The sequence below is a fragment of the Podarcis melisellensis genome (assembly GCF_964234715.1).
Source record: "Podarcis melisellensis genome assembly, chromosome: 3".
Taxonomy (NCBI): Eukaryota; Metazoa; Chordata; class Lepidosauria; order Squamata; family Lacertidae; genus Podarcis; species Podarcis melisellensis.
This window is the reverse complement of record NC_138530.1, coordinates 91478748-91499521: the sequence shown is the minus strand read 5'-3', so window position 1 is coordinate 91499521 and position 20774 is coordinate 91478748. Positions and strand designations below refer to the sequence as shown.

Genomic DNA, 20774 nt, shown 5'->3' with positions numbered 1-20774 from the left:
TTAATGGTTGCCATCAATTTGATTTTAATTTGATTTTATAATGAATGTTTTTAGAACGTTGGATTATTTTGATTGTTGTTAGCCGCCCTGAGCCCAGCTTCGGCTGGGCAGGGCGGGATATAAATAAAATTTATTTTTATTATTATTATTATTATTATTATTATTATTATTATTATTATCCTGGGAAGCACTTGGGGGCAACTCATGAGATCACCCTCTTTGGCATTCATTGGGCGGGGGAGCAAACAAACATTCTCAGATGTTAACATTCACTTCTAAACTTGCAAATGTCTTGAGTTCCCATCCACTGGGTACAGAATAAAACAAACTTCCAGTTTCAGCCCAATAAGCAATTTATTTTTTGTCCAGTTGCAGAGAATCCTTATTTGTTCACATTATTATTTCTAGAAGATTGTGTGCAGCTCAATGTCTTGGCAGAATGATTGGTTTTAGATGCCTATCTTTCACATGAAGTGAATGATTGAAACTAAGCCGTTTTTACCCACCAGCAAAGCATCTAGTCCTGTTTACCCACCATGTCACGTAATTTCATAAGATACACACTTTTAAAAATGAGAATATTTCTGCACCCTCCATGCTCAGATATGGACTTGCAACCAAACTACCCGCATTGCTCTTTGGTGGTAGAGGGGTAGGGGTAAACACTAGGTTGATTAGCTGGCAAGTAATAGGAAATACCCCTTATGGAGAATGACTACTAGTCAGAAAAGTGAATTCTGGGCTTGACTGACAAATGGTCTTACCTGCAGTGAGTTATCTTCCTGTGCCTCCTCTTTAGACAGGCAACCAACTGGGGCTTTTAATTGTTCGTTATTCCAGGTTTTGCAGCTGGTTGTTTAGATTTGAAATTGGATTTCCGATTTTAAAGGTTGCCTTAGTTTGCTTTTTAACTGTGAATGTTGTGCTATTGCCTTGTTAATTGTGATGAACTTTTTGACATGGGATCTATGAGCATAAGGAATGAAGAGACAGCAAAAAAAGTAAAACGTGATCACAGATAATTTTGTTGTTAAATTTGTATACCTTCCTTCATCTGAAGATCCCACAATAGAAAAATACAAAGCGAGACTACAAAATAAAACAAAAACAAACCAATGACCCCCTTCCCACAAAAACATTTTTAAAATCTTGGCCGGGAGTGATAATGATTAAATTGCTGAACAGGCTAGTTCATGAAAATTAAAACAATCCTTTTCTTACCTTCTGCATAATATTTATTGAAGCCCAGGAATTATTTGAGGAGCCATTCCTAAGCCGAATAATCATGTCACCTTCCTAGAATGAAACATAGACCATTTAGCATTAAAAAAAATCCATGTCCTTGCTTCATTCAATAAACTTTGTAAAAAGGAATGTTACATACCTGTCAACTGCCTTGAAAAAACTGAGACATCCCATTTCCCCCCATGACAGCACAGTATCCATTTAGGGTGCCTTGCTCTTGTGTGGTTTTAGGCTGAGATCTCACCCTCCCCCCCAAAAAAATGTGCAAGTCACATGAGTCATGTGACTTGCCCAGCGTTTTGGACCCAGAAGATGGTGTCCCAGATTTGGGCCACGTTGTGCTGCAGGAAAGGATGTTGGTTACTGGGCAGAATCTATACAGTGGTACCTCAGGCTACATACGCTTCAGGTTGCAGATGCTTCAGGTTACAGACTCTGCTAACTCAGAAATAGTACCTCAGGTTAAGAACTTTGCTTCAGGATGAGAACGGAAAGCGTGCAGCCGTAGCACGGCGGCAGCAGGAGGCCCCATTAGCTAAAGTGGTGCTTCAGGTTAAGAACAGTTTCAGGTTAAGAACGGACCTCCAGAACGAATTAAGTTCTTAACCTGAGGTACCACTGTACAGTGCAATTAATACACATATTGTCATAATCTTGTCATATTAGTGACAAGAGTGAAGCCTTAGCCAAAGATTGGCTGAGCTGCAGTGATGTCATAGAGGAGTGGAGCACGTGGAGTTGCTGGCTGCTATTAGCTAAACTGGCCTGAATCTAATGAGACAGACACAAGCTGATAAAAAGGAAGACGTGGGCCTCAAAAATGAGGATGCAGAAACCTCTGAACTGAGCAGCAGGAAAGGGTCTATTTAGAAGAGGAATCCTGGAAGGGAAGAGAGGAGAAAGCAAGACAAGCTGAGAAAGAATGTGCACAGAGAAAAAATACACATGGCTCTCATCTTCAGATTTGCAGGCCACTAGTCTGAATATATTTGGTGGAAAAACAGTGAAAATTCCAAGAGCCCCTTTTGTCTTGCTTAGAAAATATATCAGCACGCAACATAAAATGCTCAAATCAGTTTTACGCTTCCTACCATTGGGTCACTAAAGAATGAGGGAGAGATATTTTTTTAAATCTTACTTCCAGTAAACATACTTAGTTGCTCTTTCCTAATGTCTCGGTTGACATTTAAGTGTTCACAAATCATGCATTTCTAATAATCTTGGGAAAATGTCAGTGTGTTCTCTAATGGGGTGCTTCTGCAGAGTAACCTCTGGCTGCCTTTTACATGTGGGCTTTCAGCGCCGTCACTTATTGCCAGGCCACTGCATCTGACGAAGTGCCTAACCTCATGTCACTGAATAAACAGAGGCACCTCTCAAGGAGGCTTCTCTTAGAAGCTTCTCCTTTCTGGTTACCACACAGAGGGAGGAGTTTCAAAAGAGCCAAGCAGTGCTATTTTTCTAAAAAAAAAAAAGGAGTGCCAGAACTCGCCATTAACACCTCCCTTGTTATCTTAGAATGGCAATGGTGCCCACCTGAGAGGGGCCAGAACTGAGTTCCTGTGAGTTTCTACCTGGAGCCAAGGCAGCTTTTTCTGCTTTGGATGCCATGTTTAAAGAAAATAAAGATATTTAGCTGAGTGGAGGAAAGATATCTCACCAACTTAAGTGGAAGAGAAGAAGAAGAGTTTGGATTTGATATCCCGTCTTTCACTCCCTTTAAGGAGTCTCAAAGCGGCCAACAATCTCCTTTCCCTTCCTCCCCCACAACAAACACCCTGTGAGGTGAGTGGGGCTGAGAGACTTCAGAGAAGTGTGACTGGCCCAAGGTCACCCAGCAGCTGCATGTGGAGGAGCGGAGACGCGAACCCAGTTCCCCAGATTACGAGACTACCGCTCTTAACCACTACACCACACTGGCTCTCTAAATTTTCTAAATTTAATCTCTGTTTATGAGAGGATAGTGAAGCAAAATTCCATATGTCAGTATTAAAGTAGAGGAGAGAGATGTGGGTGCCCACAAGAATTTTTCCAGGGCAGGGGGAAGAAAAACAATGGAAGCAGGAGTGACCTGGTTGTTCACCCCCCCCAAAAAAAGAGAGAACAGTGACTGTACATTTTCCTTCACATCTCAGGTTCTACAAGTGGTTTTGTTGCGCTAGGGTGCTCAGGTGCTCAAGTGTTTTAATTCACTTTAAATGCACAAACCTACAGTTACACTCAAATTCCTGTTTTGCAGAAGGGAACGGTTTGGATGTACTCTATGCTGTGAGATAGTGGATACATATATTTGTGGGGGGGGGCACTGTTGATTTTAAGAAAGGAAGAGAGACAAAAGAAACCTCACCAGCTTTGAGGCAACAGATGCACAAATTTCCCAACACTCTTTGAGGCGGATTTCAAATTACACTATTGATAGTCAACCTAAAGAAAAGCCAAGGGTAATTAGGTTTCAACCACCTGAAACAGAAGGTTTCAGATTAATCCAATGTGCCCGATGCAATCGTAATGTAAATAATTATAGACATTCACAGTCTGAAAAGTTTGCTTAGCTTTTCTTTTCCTCCAAGGTGACATTCATTGGTTTCTGACTATTTGACTAACTGCCTGGCTATGTACGCAGCAAATGTTTTTCTGCTTTACAAATCTCCTTGGGAAAAGGAAGCTACTTCAGCCTTATAACAGGTAAAGCTCTTAACACAATTTACACTGAATCATAGAATTATAGAGTTGGAAGGGACCCCAAGGGTCATCTAGTCCAGCCCTCTGCAATGCAGGAATCTCAGCTAAAGCATCCATGATAGATGACCATCCAACCTCTGCTTAAAAACCTCCAAGGAATGAGAGCCTACAACCTCCAAAGGGAGACCTTTCCACTGTCGAACATGGAGAGAAATAAACTGAAACGGGGCGAGGAATAATAGCAGAAGTTTAGAAAACAGTTTTTAAGTGCTTATACCAGCTACATACCAGCTTAGTTGACATGCTTGGCAAAAACAACAACAGAATGGAGTATCCTAGGAAAAGTCATGGCTGGCCCTGAAGTGAAGCATTCCACACTGCAATATTTTTTTGTCACAGAGCCCTCTTATATTACAGTTACCACCACAGACCAATGAGATATAAGCAGCGGGTCCATCAATGAGGCTGTGAGGAATGTTAATGAAGCACTTTGCTACACTTCCCACCTTTCAGAATATTCTTCCTTTTCTGCTTTTCGGCTTCCATTCCCAGAGTAGAGTTTATTTGGGCCCATCTAGAAGAAGAAGAGGAGTTTGGATTTGATAACCCACTTTATCTCTACCCTAAGGAGTCTCAAAGCGGCTCACATTCTCCTTTCCCTTCCTCCCCCACAACAAACACTCTGTGAGGTGAGTGAGGCTGAGAGACTTCAGAGAAGTGTGACTAGTCCAAAGTCACCCAGCAGCTGCATGGGAGGAGCGAGGACGCGAACCTGGTTCACCAGATTACAAGTCTACCACTCTTAACCACTACACCACAGTTGCTCTCTAGTCTTGTCTAGCTTCCTATTCTCACAGTGGGTAACCAGATTCCTATGGGATCCTCACAAACAGGAGCCGAGCACAGCACCACTTTCCCCTCCTGCAGCTTCCACCAGCTGGTATTCAGAAGTATACTGCCTTTCACCATGGAGGCAGGGCACGTCTATTGTCGCTGGTAGTTCCTCATAGGTTCCCTTGCAGATTTATTATTATGTTCATTTAAAATGGCATAGTTTAATAACCTTGCGAGATGGGGGAGGCTGAGAGACTGGGACCAGTCTAAGGTCGCCCAGTGAGCTTCATGCCTGAGCAGGGATTTGAACTCTGTTCTGCAGGGATTTGAACTAACTCTCTGGTTAGTTCTACTCTCTAACCACTAATCCACGTGCTGCTAAAATGCAAACGGGTTGAACACAATCAGAGATGGCTAGTAATTTTCATGAAACCACTTTTAGTGCATTCATTAGCAGCCACTACTCTGTAAACATCCTTAAAATGGTATTTCTGACTGCCTTCCAAGTGCCAGGGGAAGCTAACAACAATTGTGGAATGGAAGGGTGCTTTTTCAAAATGTTGTTTTATTGTACCGTTTCCCAGAGAACCAATTTAACCTAATGATGGTGAGCAATGGCTAATACTTAATTAGGTTGTTATAAAGACCCCCCCCCAAATTAAATGGAATTTGGTCACCAGCAGCTGGTTAAGTAGTGACTTATCCAGATATTAAAGCGGTGGAAAATACATTTTGCTTTTCTTGTTGCTTCTTCTCAATTCAAGATGAAAATGAAAGGTAATGATAAACGGAGGGAGGGTTGGGAGGATATAGCTCGCATAGTTCCCCTTTGCTTACACTGGAGTCATGCATATGTAAGACCATAAAAATGCTTGACTTTCAATGTAATCAAAGTCACATCCACACCATACATTGAAATCACATTTGAAGAACACGGGTTCCCCCAAGGAATCCTGGGAATTGTACTTTGTTAAAAGTTCCTGGAATTATAGGGTTTAACTACTGTTCCCAGGATTATTTGGGGGAAAGTCATGTGTTTTAAACATCTGGTGTGGTGGTGACCTCATTTCCTGCTTCTTCAGTGTGATTTTTGGTATGGCTACTATCCATGTTGGATTTTTCTTTTAAATAAATCCATTCATTCATAGGAACATATGTTTGTTCCAGGTGGGTCAGTCTTCCAACAACCAGTTGTACTACTTCAGACAAATACAGTGGTACCTCTGGTCCACTTCGTTCTGGAGGTCTGTTCTTAACCTGAAACCATATTTAACCTGAGGTACCACTTTAGCTAATGGGGCCTTCTGCTGCTGCTGTGCCGCTGCCGGGCAATTTCTGTTCTCATCCTGAGGTAAAATTCTTAACCCGAGGTACTACTTCCAGGTTAGCAGAGTCTGTAACCCGAAGTGTTTGTAACCTGAAGCGTTTGTAACCTGAGGTACCACTGTATACCAGAAAAGCTCTTAAGTGTGCGAAGAATAAAAACTCCCGGTGAACAATAAATTTACATAAAAAGTAACACGTACCAAGAAGACCAATGGCAAAGGAATTAATAATTGCCACCCTAGGTTCTGGTGCCTCATTTAAAACAATGTGAGAAACTCAAAGTGGCTGGAATAGCTGGCAATTCAATGGGAGCAGGAAACGTGTAAAACTCTTGGTCCCTTGTGCAGTGGAAAAAATTGATTACTACGGAAGAAGCCTTCCCCTGCAGAGGTTCCAGCTCTGTTTTCCTAATTTCTCTTTCAACAAAGACCATCAAATGCCATTAATCTCCAGCTGGTGAGTGAGGGCATATGCATGCTATATACACCACAGGTGTTGATGATGAGTTTATTACTTTTAATTATAATAATTCCCATACTAAAGCCAGAGCCAAATCGCTTCTTCTTCTTTTATTTACACCTCCGGTTGTGAAGAAATATGAAAACAGAAAATGTATCATTATATCTTATTGAGGTGATAATGAAGCTGCTTTGCTCACACGAGGGGGGAAATGGTTTTGTGTGTTTCCTCCATGATGAGTCAGTGCGGCATAATAAGCTACCTGGCATTTAGAGGGCGGAGGACGTCCTGCAAGGAGGTCAAGTTATTATAAAAGCACAGCCAGGTGCGGAACGGCGATTTGCTGCTGTAGCAGCTGATCCCAGCCATTTCCTGACATCCAGATCCTCAATATGTTCTCTTGAATGTGTTAGGTGCTTCGTAAAGCAGCCATTTTCTCTCTCTTCAAGTGATCCCTCTCATCTGCAGCACGAGACATTTGTGTGGACAAACCTCATGGTTGAACTAAGCTGTGCCTAGCTCACAACAAGTAAGCATCATGTTCACTTTTCTGCCTATATATAAAAGTGCATTCCTTTCGCTTCCAGGCATATAAAAGTTATGACGCTGGAAGATGAGCCCCTCAGGTCGGAAGGCGTCCAACATGCTAGATCCAGAGCTGATGAAGCGGCTGAGCTAAAGCCGAAAGGACGTTCAGTTGCGGATATGCCTGGAAGCGAAAGGAAAGTCTAATGCTGTAAAGAAAAATATTGCATAGGAACCTGGAATGTAAGAACCATGAACCTGGGTAAGTTGGATGTGGTCAAAAATGAGATGGCAAGAATAAATATTGACATCCTGGCCATCAGTGAACTAAAATGGACGGGAATGGGCGAATTCAGTTCGGATGACCATCATATCTACTACTGTGGGCAAGAAACCCACAAAAGAAATGGAGTGGCCCTCATAGTCAACAAAAGAGTTGCGAAAGCAGTACTGGGATGCAATCTCAAAAATGATAGAATGATCTCGATACGAATCCAAGGCAGACCTTTTAACATAACAGTAATCCAAGTTTATGCACCAACTACTGGTGCGGAAGAAACTGAAATTGACCAATTCCATGAAGATTTACAACACCTTATAGAAGTGACACCAAAGAAGGATGTTCTTCTCATTATAGGGGATTGGAATGCTAAAGTAGGGAACCAAGAGATAAATGGAACAACTGGCAAGTTTGGCCTTGGAGAGCAAAATGAAGCAGGGCAAAGGCTAATAGAGTTCTGTCAAGAGAACAAGCTGGTCATCACAAACACACTTTTCCAACAACACAAGAGACGACTCTACACATGGACATCACCAGATGGGCAGCATCGAAATCAGATTGATTATATTCTCTGCAGCCAAAGATGGAGAAGCTCGATACAGTCAACAAAAACAAGACCTGGAGCTGACTGTGGCTCAGATAATCAGCTTCTTATAGCAAAATTCAAGCTTAAACTGAAGAAAGTAGGAAAAACCACTGGGCCGGTAAGATACGATCTAAATCAAATCCCTTATGAATACACAGTGGAAGTGAGGAACAGGTTTAAGGATTTAGATTTGCTGGACAGAGTGCCTGAAGAACTATGGATGGAGGCTCGCAACATTATACAGGAGGCAGCAACGAAAACCATCCCAATGAAAAGGAAATGCAAGACAGCAAAGTGGCTGTCCAATGAGGCCTTACAAATAGCGGGGGAGAGAAGGCAAGCAAAATGTGAGGGAGATAGAGAAAGATACAGGAAATTGAATGCAAATTTCCAAAAAATAGCAAGGTGTGATAAGAAGGCCTTCTTAAACGTGCAATGCAAAGAAATAGAGGAAAGCAATAGAATGGGAAGAACCAGAGATCTGTTCAAGAAAATTGGAGATATGAAAGGAACATTTTGTTCAAAGATTACCATAATAAAGGACAAAAGTGGTAAGGACCTAACAGAAGCAGAAGACATCAAGAAGAGGTGGCAAGAATACACAGAGGAATTATACCAGAAAGATATGGATGTCTCGCAAACCCCAGGTAGTGGGGTTGCTGACCTTGAGCCAGACATCCTGGAGAGACATGCTGTTAAGGTGCTACACTCAATATGCCAGCAAGTTTGGAAAACTCAGCAGTGGCCAGAGGATTGGAGAAGATCAGTCTACATCCCAATCCCAAAGAAGGGCAGTGCCAAAGAATGCTCTAACTACCGCACAATTTCACTCATTTCACACGCCAGCAAAGTTATGTTTAAAATTCTACAAGGAAGGCTCAAGCAGTATGTGGACCGAGAACTCCCAGAAGTGCAAGCTGGATTTAGAAGAGGCAGAGGAACCAGAGACCAAATTGCAAACATGCGCTGGATTATGGAGAAAGCTAGAGAGTTCCAGAAAGACATCTACTTCTGCTTCATTGACTATGCAAAAGCCTTTGACTGTGTTGACCACAGCAAATTATGGCAAGCTCTTAAAGAAATGGGAGTGCCTGATCACCTCATCTGTCTCCTGAGAAATCTCTATGTGGGACAAGAAGCTACAGTTAGAACTGGATATGGAACAACTGATTGGTTCAAAATTGGGAAAGGAGTACGACAAGGCTGTATATTGTCTCCCTGGTTATTTAACTTATATGCAGAATTCATCATGCGAAAGGCTGGGCTGGATGAGTCCGAAGCCGGAATTAAGATTGCCAGAAGAAATATCAACAACCTCAGATATGCAGATGACACAACCTTGATGGCAGAAAGTGAGGAGGAATTAAAGAACCTTTTATTGAGGGTGAAAGAGGAGAGCGCAAAATATGGTCTGAAGCTCAACATCAAAAAAACGAAGATCATGGCAACTGGTCCCATCACCTCCTGGCAAATAGAAGGAGAAGAAATGGAGGCAGTGAGAGATTTTACTTTCTTGGGCTCCATCATCACTGCAGATGGTGACAGCAGCCACGAAATTAAGAGACGCCTGCTTCTTGGGAGGAAAGCAATGACAAACCTAGACAGCATCTTAAAAAGTAGGGACATCACCTTGCCAACAAAGGTCCGTATAGTAAAAGCCATGGTTTTCCCATTAGTGATGTATGGAAGTGAGAGCTGGACCATAAAGAAGGCAGATCGCCAAAGAATTGATGCTTTTGAATTATGGTGCTGGAGGAGACTCTTGAGAGTCCCATGGACTGCAAGAAGAACAAACCGATCCATTCTTAAGGAAATCAGCCCTGAGTGCTCACTGGAAGGACAGATCGTGAAGCTGAGGCTCCAATACTTTGGCCACCTCATGAGAAGAGAAGACTCCCTGGAAAAGACCCTGATGTTGGGAAAAATGGAGGGCACAAGGAGAAGGGGACGACAGAGGACAAGATGGTTGGATAGTGTCTTCGAAGCTACAAACATGAGTCTGACCAAACTGCGGGAGGCAGTGGAAGACAGAAGTGCCTGGCGTGCTCTGGTCCAGGGGGTCACGAAGAGTCGGACACGACTAAACAACAACAACAACAAATTTCAGTAAATTAAATCACTGTACTCAACATGTCTACTCTAATTGGCTGTCTCTCTCCAAGGTTTAAGACAGGGCGCATTCCCATCCCAGGGATTGGACCTGGAACCTTCTATAGGCAAAGTGATCTCTGTGTCTGAGGTATAGCATCTCCCATTCTTTTCTTCTCCTCCTTCTAGTAGCAAATACCAAGAATGCTATTTATGCTTCATGACAACACCTGCTATTGTATGGAACATTTCATCTTTTCATTTTTTAAAAACCTTGTGTCATCCCACTGTTTTCAGTTGTTGTTGTTTTTTTAAAAAAATCCCGAACCATTATATAGGGATGGTATATCATATTATTGACCCTCAATTGCAGCTGGGATGTTAGTAAATAGGATAAAGGGGAAAGTCTAGACAATCTTGACAAAGAGACCATTAGGTTTATCTGTGCATTTCCCACCTGTAATTGCAATCGTCTTTGAAAACCCTACCTTGTAAGTAAAACCTGTCATCTGATACTCTGCAAGTGAAAATGTACAAGTTATCGATTCATTTTCATTTCTGGATATCCTACATTTTGCAGATGCACCAGGGTGCTAGCATAAAGAAAACAAGGAGGAAAGTGAAAACAAGAAAGGCTGCAGATGAGCTGCTGAGTAACACACACACACACACACACACACACACACACACACACACACACACAAACACCCACATGATGCTTTAAATGTCATCCTCCAGTCTTTCTACTTGAGCCCCAGCCCAAACTGAGTGCCAGTAGTGTGATGCCTAATAAAAAGAAGGAACAGAGTTTTGTGGAATACCACAGCATAGTGCCAGATTACAGCAGTCCTGCAGCACTTTCTGGAACAGACACCTCAGGCAGAAACAGAAGCACAGACAAAGAGTATCCCCCACCCAGACAGGCAATTCAAAAGTATCCTACAATCAACTGATGAGGAGTCTAGAATAATCTACATGGGTGCATTTCTTCTGTGGTTCATCAAGCCAATCACAGCCTACCAAAGGCTCAAAAAAGCCAACTGCATTTGCGGCATGCCTGGTGCTGCAAAAACAGGGGTGATGCACTTGGTGATCACCTCTAGCTTTCAACGTATGTACTGCATTCTGTGCTAGCCTTGGTGGGTCACAACAAATGGTACAGACCTGCTCTTAATCTTCATACATTATGAGCCTAGTTCACCAAAGCACTTCCATCTGACTCCCATTTCTACTATATGCTAAGTGAATGGGGCAACACACACAAACAACACAACTGTTTGATGAAATGATGCCCTATGCAACTTCTCCTCCACAGTTTGCTACTGCTATACCAAAAGAACTCTTGCCTTATGTTGGCCTTCTTAAATTGCTTTAGCTCAGCTCTAAAACTAGTGTAAGGTAGTAAATAACAACACTGAAGGGCCTCATTGAATCCTGAAGTGAACCTGGCTCTGACGGCAAGCAACAAACATCACAATTCACAATTTCCCCCAAGCAGTTGTTGACAGTTGTCTTTTCTTCTTTTTCTACAATTAGTCAATATCTGTTTAAGCAAAGTAGCAAGTGCCATTGAAAGACCATAGTGCTATTGATGAGTGCTGGAGATATCGCAGCAGCCGTCCTAATGAACTGAGCTGAAACAGTTCTTCCCTGGCTTCCCAAGCTTGTAAAAGTGGCCAGTTATCACCACCTTGGTTTGTACGGGATTGGTGGCCACAATGAAGGCACCAGGTGGAAAGAATTAGCACCCACATCTGTCCCCAACTTGGATTGCTTTAGAAGAGGATTACAGAAATTTGTGGAGGGAAAAGCTATTGATGGCTGCTAATCCTGATGTTCTACCTGCTGAATTAGGTGGGCTACAAATCTGATCCACCAGGGCTCTTTTTAGATTCTTAGGTTCCCCAACAGTGCTGGATTAAGACCTTAAGAAGACCCTAAGCACCTTGGTGTCCCCATACATATCTAATTTAAAATATAAACAATAAACCATAAAATTTTATTTTTCAAAATGAAACAAAACCCACAGTACAAGATGAAAAATAATGTTTATTTTTGCATACTTCCACTTTATTTATATTTGAAAAAATTGCTCCTACTTTTTCTACTTGCAAAGTCTTTGATCAGATCCTCATAACTAATCTATGCAACACATCTGCTTCTATACTTAGTAGAGGTAAAGGCATCCAGCCTGCCTTGTTGCACAGTTGTTCTGTTGCACACTTCAACTGAGAAAATCAATGCTCAGCTGAGCAATTTGTGACCATTAATGTTAAAAATCAAGCCATTTCTGTGGCGCACCCTTCCCTTGATGCCCTAAGCACCTGCTTATTTTGTTTGATGGTTAATCCAGCCCTGTTTCCCAAGCCTCAAAAACACATGGGGGCAAATGACTGTCTATGCATACTGCCATCACAGTACTGAGGACATCTCAGTCAGCTGTGAGTCTTTGCCATTTCTGAAAGACAATTTCTGTGCTCACATCAGGGAGTGGGAAGAGGTGGGTGTTGTCCCAATTACATAGTGTTTTTGGAATCCTGCAGGGTCGAGAGGAGGCAAACCTAATCTGGATAAAATATGGGGAAATCAGAAGTGGGGCTCCCTATCGTAATTCAAACACAAGATCATTTATGCTTGGGAATCAACAGTTTAAGAGCAAACCCATTTCAATTGAGAAAAGCATTACAGGTGAACATCCTAAAAGAAATAGGGCACCAGTTTCAAAACCATGGTGGGCCTTTTCACGATAAGTGGATTCAGAGTACCTCCAGGCCATCATAATTTTGCCAGAGGGGTGGATTGACATGTCAGAACTTTAGGTTTGCACAATTAGAGTGAATGAAGGTACTCTGTTGTCCTGGGGTGAACAAATGACTAAGAAGATGTATGAACACCTTGCAAACAAATCAGAACAAATGCTCAATAAAGGCTGGATTTAAGCTTTGTGCAAGCAGGCATGCTCAATAAATAGGTCACCTAGAGCTGTCCCCACAATCTTTCCCATATATCACCTGTATTCTGCTGGTTCCAAATCCTTGGGCTTCTCAGAAGCTCATCAGGTGTTCTTCAAGGAGACAGCTTTGTCCAGTGCTTCCAGTACTCCCCAGGAATAGCCACAGAGGGGAATAGGGTATGTTTATTCAGTGTGAGAAAAAGTCCAACAGGCCTGACTAGCATCCCCTGTTCAGTAAGCACACATCTTCCAGAACCTTCTTCAACGTGCCATGGTACTGTGGCCTGGACACAGGAACTCCTTCGTAGACAAGTCAATGTGGAAAAGGTTCTCTCAAGGTAACATGTGAGAATACATTATTGCACTGCCATAGTACAGAAAACAGTTAGTTTTGCAAATGTTATGGGCCCAGTTTTTGAAACGAGCTGCCAAGGAAAATAATCCCACAGAGAATAGGTGGATGCAAGCATTCAGCAATGCAAATCCATGCAAATAAAGCTGTGATAAGTAAGAAAAACAGATTTTCCAGTACAACCCCCCTTCTTTTTTTTATATGATGCCTCCTTTTAAGCTGCTTGTGAAGAATTAAATCAAAGCATCCCACAGAGCATTAAATCTCTTTTTATTAATAAAGAAATCAATTACTACACACCAGCAATTTACCATTTGCATTCTTTCTGCTCCGCTTCAGATATTTAATAATCATAATGGTATGTAAAGAAGTTTTTAAAAAGAATAAGTGTTTCCTAATTCCCGAAACAATTCTTCAGTTAGTTATAGAAAAAAACAAAACCTTAAATAATAAAAGCAACATTAGTTATTTTCTTTCCAGTTTTTTAATCTAACAAGATTTTGCCCGTTATTAGAGTAGTTTCTTCAGACTGTGCATTTGATTTTATCTCTGGCATTTATATTTGCGTGCTCAGGCGCAGTGAGCCCACTGCCTGGTATCTTGCATATATGATTAAAGAAACACAGGAAAAACATCACTTTCCTGACCACGATGTTCTGGGATAAAAAAAGGCCACAATTTTATTGATTGCAGATGTAAGTGAATTTGTGTCATGGACGGGCTGGATGCAGATGAGTGGTGGGAGGCATGAGCTGGGGAACCCCCAAGGGAACCTCAGAGAAAGAAGACTGAGAGCCAGGGGGTTGGTGGTGGGACAACAATGAGTTGTCAAAGAGAGAAGAGGGAGCGGACTGGGAGGAGGAGGTGTCGAAAGCTAAAGAGGCAACAGGATTTAGTGAGCAGCAAGAGGCTATGGCAGAGAACAGTCCAGAATCAGAGGCAGTAGCAGAGGAGGGTCAAGAGGCAGAGAGGAGACAGGCTGCTGAAAAGCCAGGGAATCTCCCCCTCCTGCTGTGACCAGCTCCCCTCCTCCCCTAGTCTCCTAGAACATGCCGAGAAATGATGAGGGCAGAGCAAAGAGAGACAAGTTGAAGGAGCCTTATGCTGTCAGTGAAGGAACCAGGGAAGGAACCTTAGGGAGCAAGTTCTCTCTCTTTTTGAGTCCTGGTGTTATTTCTGTATCTGGGTTTTTAGCTCTGTGGGCCCATCAGCGTATTTGTCATTTGTGTCTCAGTCTTAAGATATTACTGTCATGCCACAAGTCTGCAAGCCTGTAAGCTGTGAATTCCCGAAAGCCATTTGGGAACCAACCAGCTTCCCAAAGGCTTTGAAGAGTCAGCATTAGCATGAATATGTCTTCTCAAGATGCTGGCTGTGTTTTCAGTATGCCACTGAATTGGGTAATGCAGAGCTCAGGAAGTGCCTCTGCGCTCCTTCTGGGCTGGAGTGTGTGTGCTTCTGCTGAGGCGATGCACTTTTGTTAATCTTGTAATTAAAGGGTAGTGAATTGTAGCATGGGGGCATATTGATTTTACGCCGCATTCATATTTGTGCCATCCTGCATTCGTTGCCACTGTGTTTACCTACATTTGATCAGCTTAAAGACAGCATTAGCCAACTGAGAAAATGAGATTAGAATGAGTTGTTTGGCCTTGCTTGAGGTAAATTCTCCCTTCATTGCTTCCCCCCTGACTAAAATACTTGCTGAAGAGCTACCAAGAAAGGAAATAAACCTATGTGAAGACATTTTTTCCTTCTGATGCTGCAGTAGACAGAGCTTTGATGGGTGAACTAAAACTGGTCAACGAAGATAGAGAAGAAAAATGGGTGCATTGACTCTTCCATATAGTAACTATATCCAGCTTTGAGCATACTAGTGGAAAGGAAGGACATAAATTTTAAAAAGGTACATAGGACACAATTCACACTGAAATAAAGAGGAGCTGTCAAGGCCAGACACCTAATTTTTTTTCTGCCTGAGGCAATGAAGCAGATGGCTCTACCTCATTCCGTTTAAAGAAGTCCCTCCAACTGGTGGTTGATTTTTGCTTTAGGGCTGGTGATGCAATAGCACCCTCCACCATGCCTAAGAACAGCACACACCAAGCTCTGCCATCCAAACTTTGCTGCCACTTCCTGCATCCCAGGCAGCTGCCACCTGAGGCAGTCACTTCACTTTACCTAACTGTAGGGCTGGCCCTGGGAACTGTGCAAAAGTACTACTGGCCAAGGAGAGGTCAAACACCCAGTGAGGGGTGGACAAAGGGTGACATGGCTCCATCAGTTGACTAGAAGACAGAAGCTGACTGGTGCTAGAAGACTGGTAGTTGTCTGGTGCTAGGTTCTCCCCGGAAAACCGCCTGGATCTGAAGCAAAAGGTTCTAGCTCTTTCAGGCCCTTTTATGCAATTAATAAGAGAACCACATTTTACAATTTCCTCCTCCATGCTTTTAAAGGAAAAAGAAGTAATTGTGAGGCCAGCCTGTTTTGTGCAAAGTCCTCGTTTCCCCGCAGCCATTTCCCACTCCCTCCACATGTGGACAATGTGGCACCAAAGAGATATTGCTCTGTGCCACTGCTTCCTGAGTTATAAGTGCTTGTAAACAAGTGTTTCTTGTGTGATTAGTACTCCTCTTGCATACAAGTTTTTTTCTGAAGAGTTGACATGGCATCGTTATCATCAAAATGCCACCCTGTATTCCCCACCATAACTGGATATACCCTTTCAAGGTGGAAAACTGATTACTTTAAAAAGTCCGTACCAATGACTCTGTGATATCTCAGCAACCCATTCACAGCATAAATTTCCCATCTGGAAGCACCCTAAGTCTTCATAGGCAGTGTTTAGAAGCTGGTAAAGGTGTGCTGTGATTGGGTGCTACTACACTGTGTCATGGTGATGCAGGTAAATAAACCTTTATTGTCACTACACCCCCTGTGTGCATTGAAATTAAACGAGCCCCCCTCCCTCCCACATATACACTCAGTCTTGTTTGTGCTCTGTGTGCTTGTTGGAAGTCAATTGCAACACCAGGGTGATCAACACCAGGGAGGATATTTTTCTCCTTCCCATTCTTTTTTTTTCTTTTTTAAAAATAAATTTATTTGGTTTTTCAGATTAAAACTTTACAATACATATCAAACAGGCAACATAAAAACAAGATTCCAAGGAATCTCTTGGACTTCCCTCCTCCCTTTTGTGGGTCCTATTGTGAATCATTTCCTCCTGCATCTTTTACGATAATCCAAATCTTTTACATCTCCTTTGTGTCCAAAATTGACCATTAAGCTACAAGTGATATTCCAATCCTACTAACAATTTTAACTGTTTACAATGGTTTTTAAGATAGGTTATAGATTTCCCCATTCCTTATTAAAATTTTGATCTTCCTGATTTCTGACTCTTGCGGTCATTTTAGCCATTTTGGCATAGTCCATCAACTCGATCTGACATTCTTCTCTGGTAGGGACTTGTCAGGGAACTGCCATCAGCTCAGAGGCAAGAGGTGGAAGGGCAGTTGTGTTATAGGGAACCTCCGAAGATCTTGCAGAGCAGTTCCTCCTCTGGTGAGGAGGAAAGCCTCACCTCCAGTTAAGAGGAGGTGGTGGGACCAGGGGATGCTTGGGAGAGCCTCAACACCGAGCCTGAGCAAACCGGAGAGGAGGGAAGTACCCCATTGCCAGAGCCCATTCTGCGCAGCAGGTTTTGGCACAGGGAGGGGAGGAGAAGGTTGGGGGTCACGCGACTGTTATGCTGGGGGAGATACAAGGACTGACTACTCCCAGATTCTGCCAGCGACTGAGCCTGACATGAACTTGCAGCGCTCTTCACTGTAAATAGTTTGCACTAATAATAAAGCCTGGAAAAGACAGGTCGGAGTCTTGCCTGTTCGCTCTTGAGCAACCACACCACCATCTTTATCTCCTTTCCATCTCTGTGGACCAATAATGTCTGTGCAGCCATGGTTGCCCATTACATGGTGATGTAGGTAGGGTAATAGTCAACACCAGGGTGGATATTTTCTCCTTCCCATTCTTTACTGGGTCTGGTGAAATGCTCTGCTATAGATTGAAGGAATGTAGGATTTGGTGTAAAGCAGTGTTTCCCAACCGGTGTTCCGCGGCACACGAGTGTGCCGTGAGACGTTGCCTCGTGTGCCGCGAGATGCCTGGAGGGAGGCGGGCGAGTCGGGCGGCGAGAGGCGGGGCGGCGGCGGCGAGGAGAGGCCGCGCCTCCTGCTGCTGCCTGGCGCTCCTCCTCGCAGCCGGCAGCGCTGCCTGGGCGCCTCCGCGCGACTCTGCCTCGCTGGGTTTGGTCTCCCAGCAGAGACGGGTCACACGCGCCCCTCCCTCCCTCCCTCAGCCTGCGCGGAGGGAGAGCCAGAGAGAGGCATCGCTCCTGCGTGGCGGGAGAGGGAGCAGCCGGAGCGATGCCCCAAACGAACGCATGGGACCGGAGGGGAAATCCTCTCCGAGGCGGATTGAGCGCAGCTGAGAGAAGCCTTTCGAGGAGCTGCCGTGTCCCCTGGAAACCCCCTTCCCAGCTCTGCCTCAGCCGCCGCCGCCTCAGTTGCCGCCGTCCCTCAGTCCCTCGCTCTGCTGCCTCCTCCCACCCCCAAAGCTTGGAGGTTCCCCAGCAAGGGGGAGGGAAAAAACTTTCACTTTTGTGCGTCCCTCCCGGCGTGACGCTGCGCGCTGACGTCACGGGGCGGGGCTTTAATGGTGGTGTGCCGCGAGATTTTTTTTCAGTAAACAGGTGTGCCGTTGCCCAAAAACGTTTGGGAAACACTGGTGTAAAGTGACATCTGTTGCCATCCACGAGACTTTCCCATTTCACCAGCAAGCCAGCATACATTTATTTGCCAGTGGAGTATACGACCAGCATAGCATTTGAATTTTTTTATTTATGTCTTGGGCATATCTCAAGCTCTCCTCTCTTCCTGTAGTGTGGCTTCCACTAAATCCTATCTCTGCTGTGCTGGAGCATCCATCTCAAATTCTCAATGTTGCTTTAAATCAGTTTATTATCAGACAGCAAAATGTAGGTAGCATTTGAAGAGGTACGTAAATGTAAAATTAATGTTTCACCCTAGTAATTGTAAAATAGTGGAAGTGAAAATGGGCACCTTAAAGATTAATGGAAGGTGCTTGTAAGTTTAAATTGGCTCATACTCACTTCTTTGTTTTAATGCAGTAGATCCAGAAAAGCATTATATGCTTCTATATTTGTTAAAAGGAAGGCAGGGAATGAAAGATATGCAGGTTTTGTGTGTGTGTGTGTGTGTGAATGAAACCTAGTAACTAGTGCAGATAAAATGCTTTCCAGAGAGTTTTATCACCAGGTTCTCTTTTATTACATAATGTAATGCTATCAGGTTGTCTTTTGCCATTAGACTGTTGAGAAAATAGCCTATGACAAGCCATGCAGATATAATGAGAATTGTAAGTACATCTACAGTTGGGTGTATAAAATATTTCTAATACACATGGAGCAAAGAGTTACTTGAATACACTGTCACCTTCAGTTTTATCACAGCGAAACTGGTCTCAGTTGCAGCATATCTTCATAAATCTTTAAAAACATGCAACTGGAAAATGTTAAGTTGAACTCCCTTTCACAGTTTTGAAACATTATTATTATTATTTTTTTAAAAAAATCCTTATGCACAAACATATTTGTAGATTCCTGTTCTGCATGGGGCCAAATAAATATTTTTATTTAATTTTGTCAGCTGGGGTGTGGAGGGAAGCGATGAAATCCACTGTCTCGGGTGGCGTAGCCTGCCAACATAAAACCTACCAGCTGAACACTGCAAGACAACACAACTATTTTGAAGCCTTCCCTTCTTAGTTTTGTATAAGATCAACCCTACAGCTAGCCACTAGCCAGCTAAGATATGTTTGAAGGCTACTCCACCATTGGAGGAGGTGGAACACCACCAGTGTGGTATGCCCATCAAGTATAGAGTTCCCACTAGTGGTACTTTGGCAGGAATAATGGTGAGTGAGTCATTTGGGGGCATGTGGAGAGGGGGTGGCTGTGGGATTTCAGAATCCCAGACCACTTCATTCTCTTGTCACACTTTGATTTCAGGCTCCTCCTACAACAGAAGCTCTGAGAAGACAGATCTACGTCCTGGTACTTCTGATGTGAATCCACTGGCACCAGAGTCAGCACCTTATTCCCCAATCCTGAGGAAACACTTCTGTCACCAAGATTCCAATGACTGGATCACAGATTCCTCACAGGAGAGCCTGGAGCGTTCACAAAAACAATTCCTACACTTTGAAACCCTAGCGCCTAGAAAAAGCCAGCACCTGCAGAAAAAGACAATGGATCTTTAATTGGAGAGTGGGAATATTCACGGTGCAGGACTTCCATCTTGACTATGTGGCCCACGCTGAAAAGCTCTGCCAATTGTCCAAGATGTTGCAGGGATAGCCTGTATTTTCTGACTCAGCTGTAGGCCTGCTAACTGTAATCTTAGGAACCAGTACCTAAGGCTTGGACTTAACCACACCATTTCAATTTGTCTGTTTCAGAGCCCTGAATCTGCTGTTCTTTTCATTATATCTCTCTTTTTTATTGCTTAGTTAAGAAGTGCTAACATAAGAAAAAGAAAGAATCAAAAATGTAAACCAAAAAAAACCACCACAGCCTAGAACGATGAAAGTGTATCTCTGCTCCAAAAGAGTAATAAAGTATTGAGACATACAGTAATTCTGAAATAACAAGCACGTGTATAAATGAAATTAATTTTCTACCTGTGAGTTCTACCATTATAGAAAATAAAAGTTCTATAAAGCCTTAGATGAGCCAGACATTTGCATATACTGATGACGCTGAGTGAACATGTGCCTCAATATTCATATATGAAAGAAGACAATGTCACATACATACATACAAACAAACAAACAAACAAACAAACAAACAAACAAACAGTTATTCAAGCTCTGCCCTTTAGATACTTTTAAACATATCTTTTCAAGGAGGGCAAATTGCCAAACCCTAGAGTATTAGCAGTCCAAATTACAAAGATGGAAAGTCTTTGAGAATTTGGCAATGTAACCCCAAGCTGCTGTTAAAGGCAAAGGGACCCTTGACAGTTAAGTCCAGTCGCGAACAATTCTGGGGTTGCGGCGCTCATCTCGCTTTACTGGCTGAGGGAGCTCATGTTTGTCCACAGATAGTTTTCAGGGTCATGAGGCCAGAGCAGCGCACGGAAACGCCATTTACCTTCCCGCCGGAGCGGTACCTATTTATCTACTTGCACTTTGTGCTTTCGAACTGCTAGGTGGGCAGGAGCTGGGACCGAGCAACGGGAGCTCACCCGGTCGCAGGGATTTGAACCACCAACCTTTCGATCGGCAAGCCCTAGGCTCAGTGGTTTAGACCACAGCAGCACCCCTGTCCCCTGCTGCTGTTAAGAGATAATAAATTAGT

The 20774-nt window shown here is 43.2% G+C and overlaps 1 protein-coding gene across 1 annotated transcript in view; it reads right to left on the bottom strand.

The window, feature by feature from the left end:
- LOC309367141 (craniofacial development protein 2-like) overlaps nucleotides 1-20774 on the bottom strand; it is a 476702-nt gene that overhangs the window by 225303 nt on the left and 230625 nt on the right. The window lies entirely within an intron of this gene.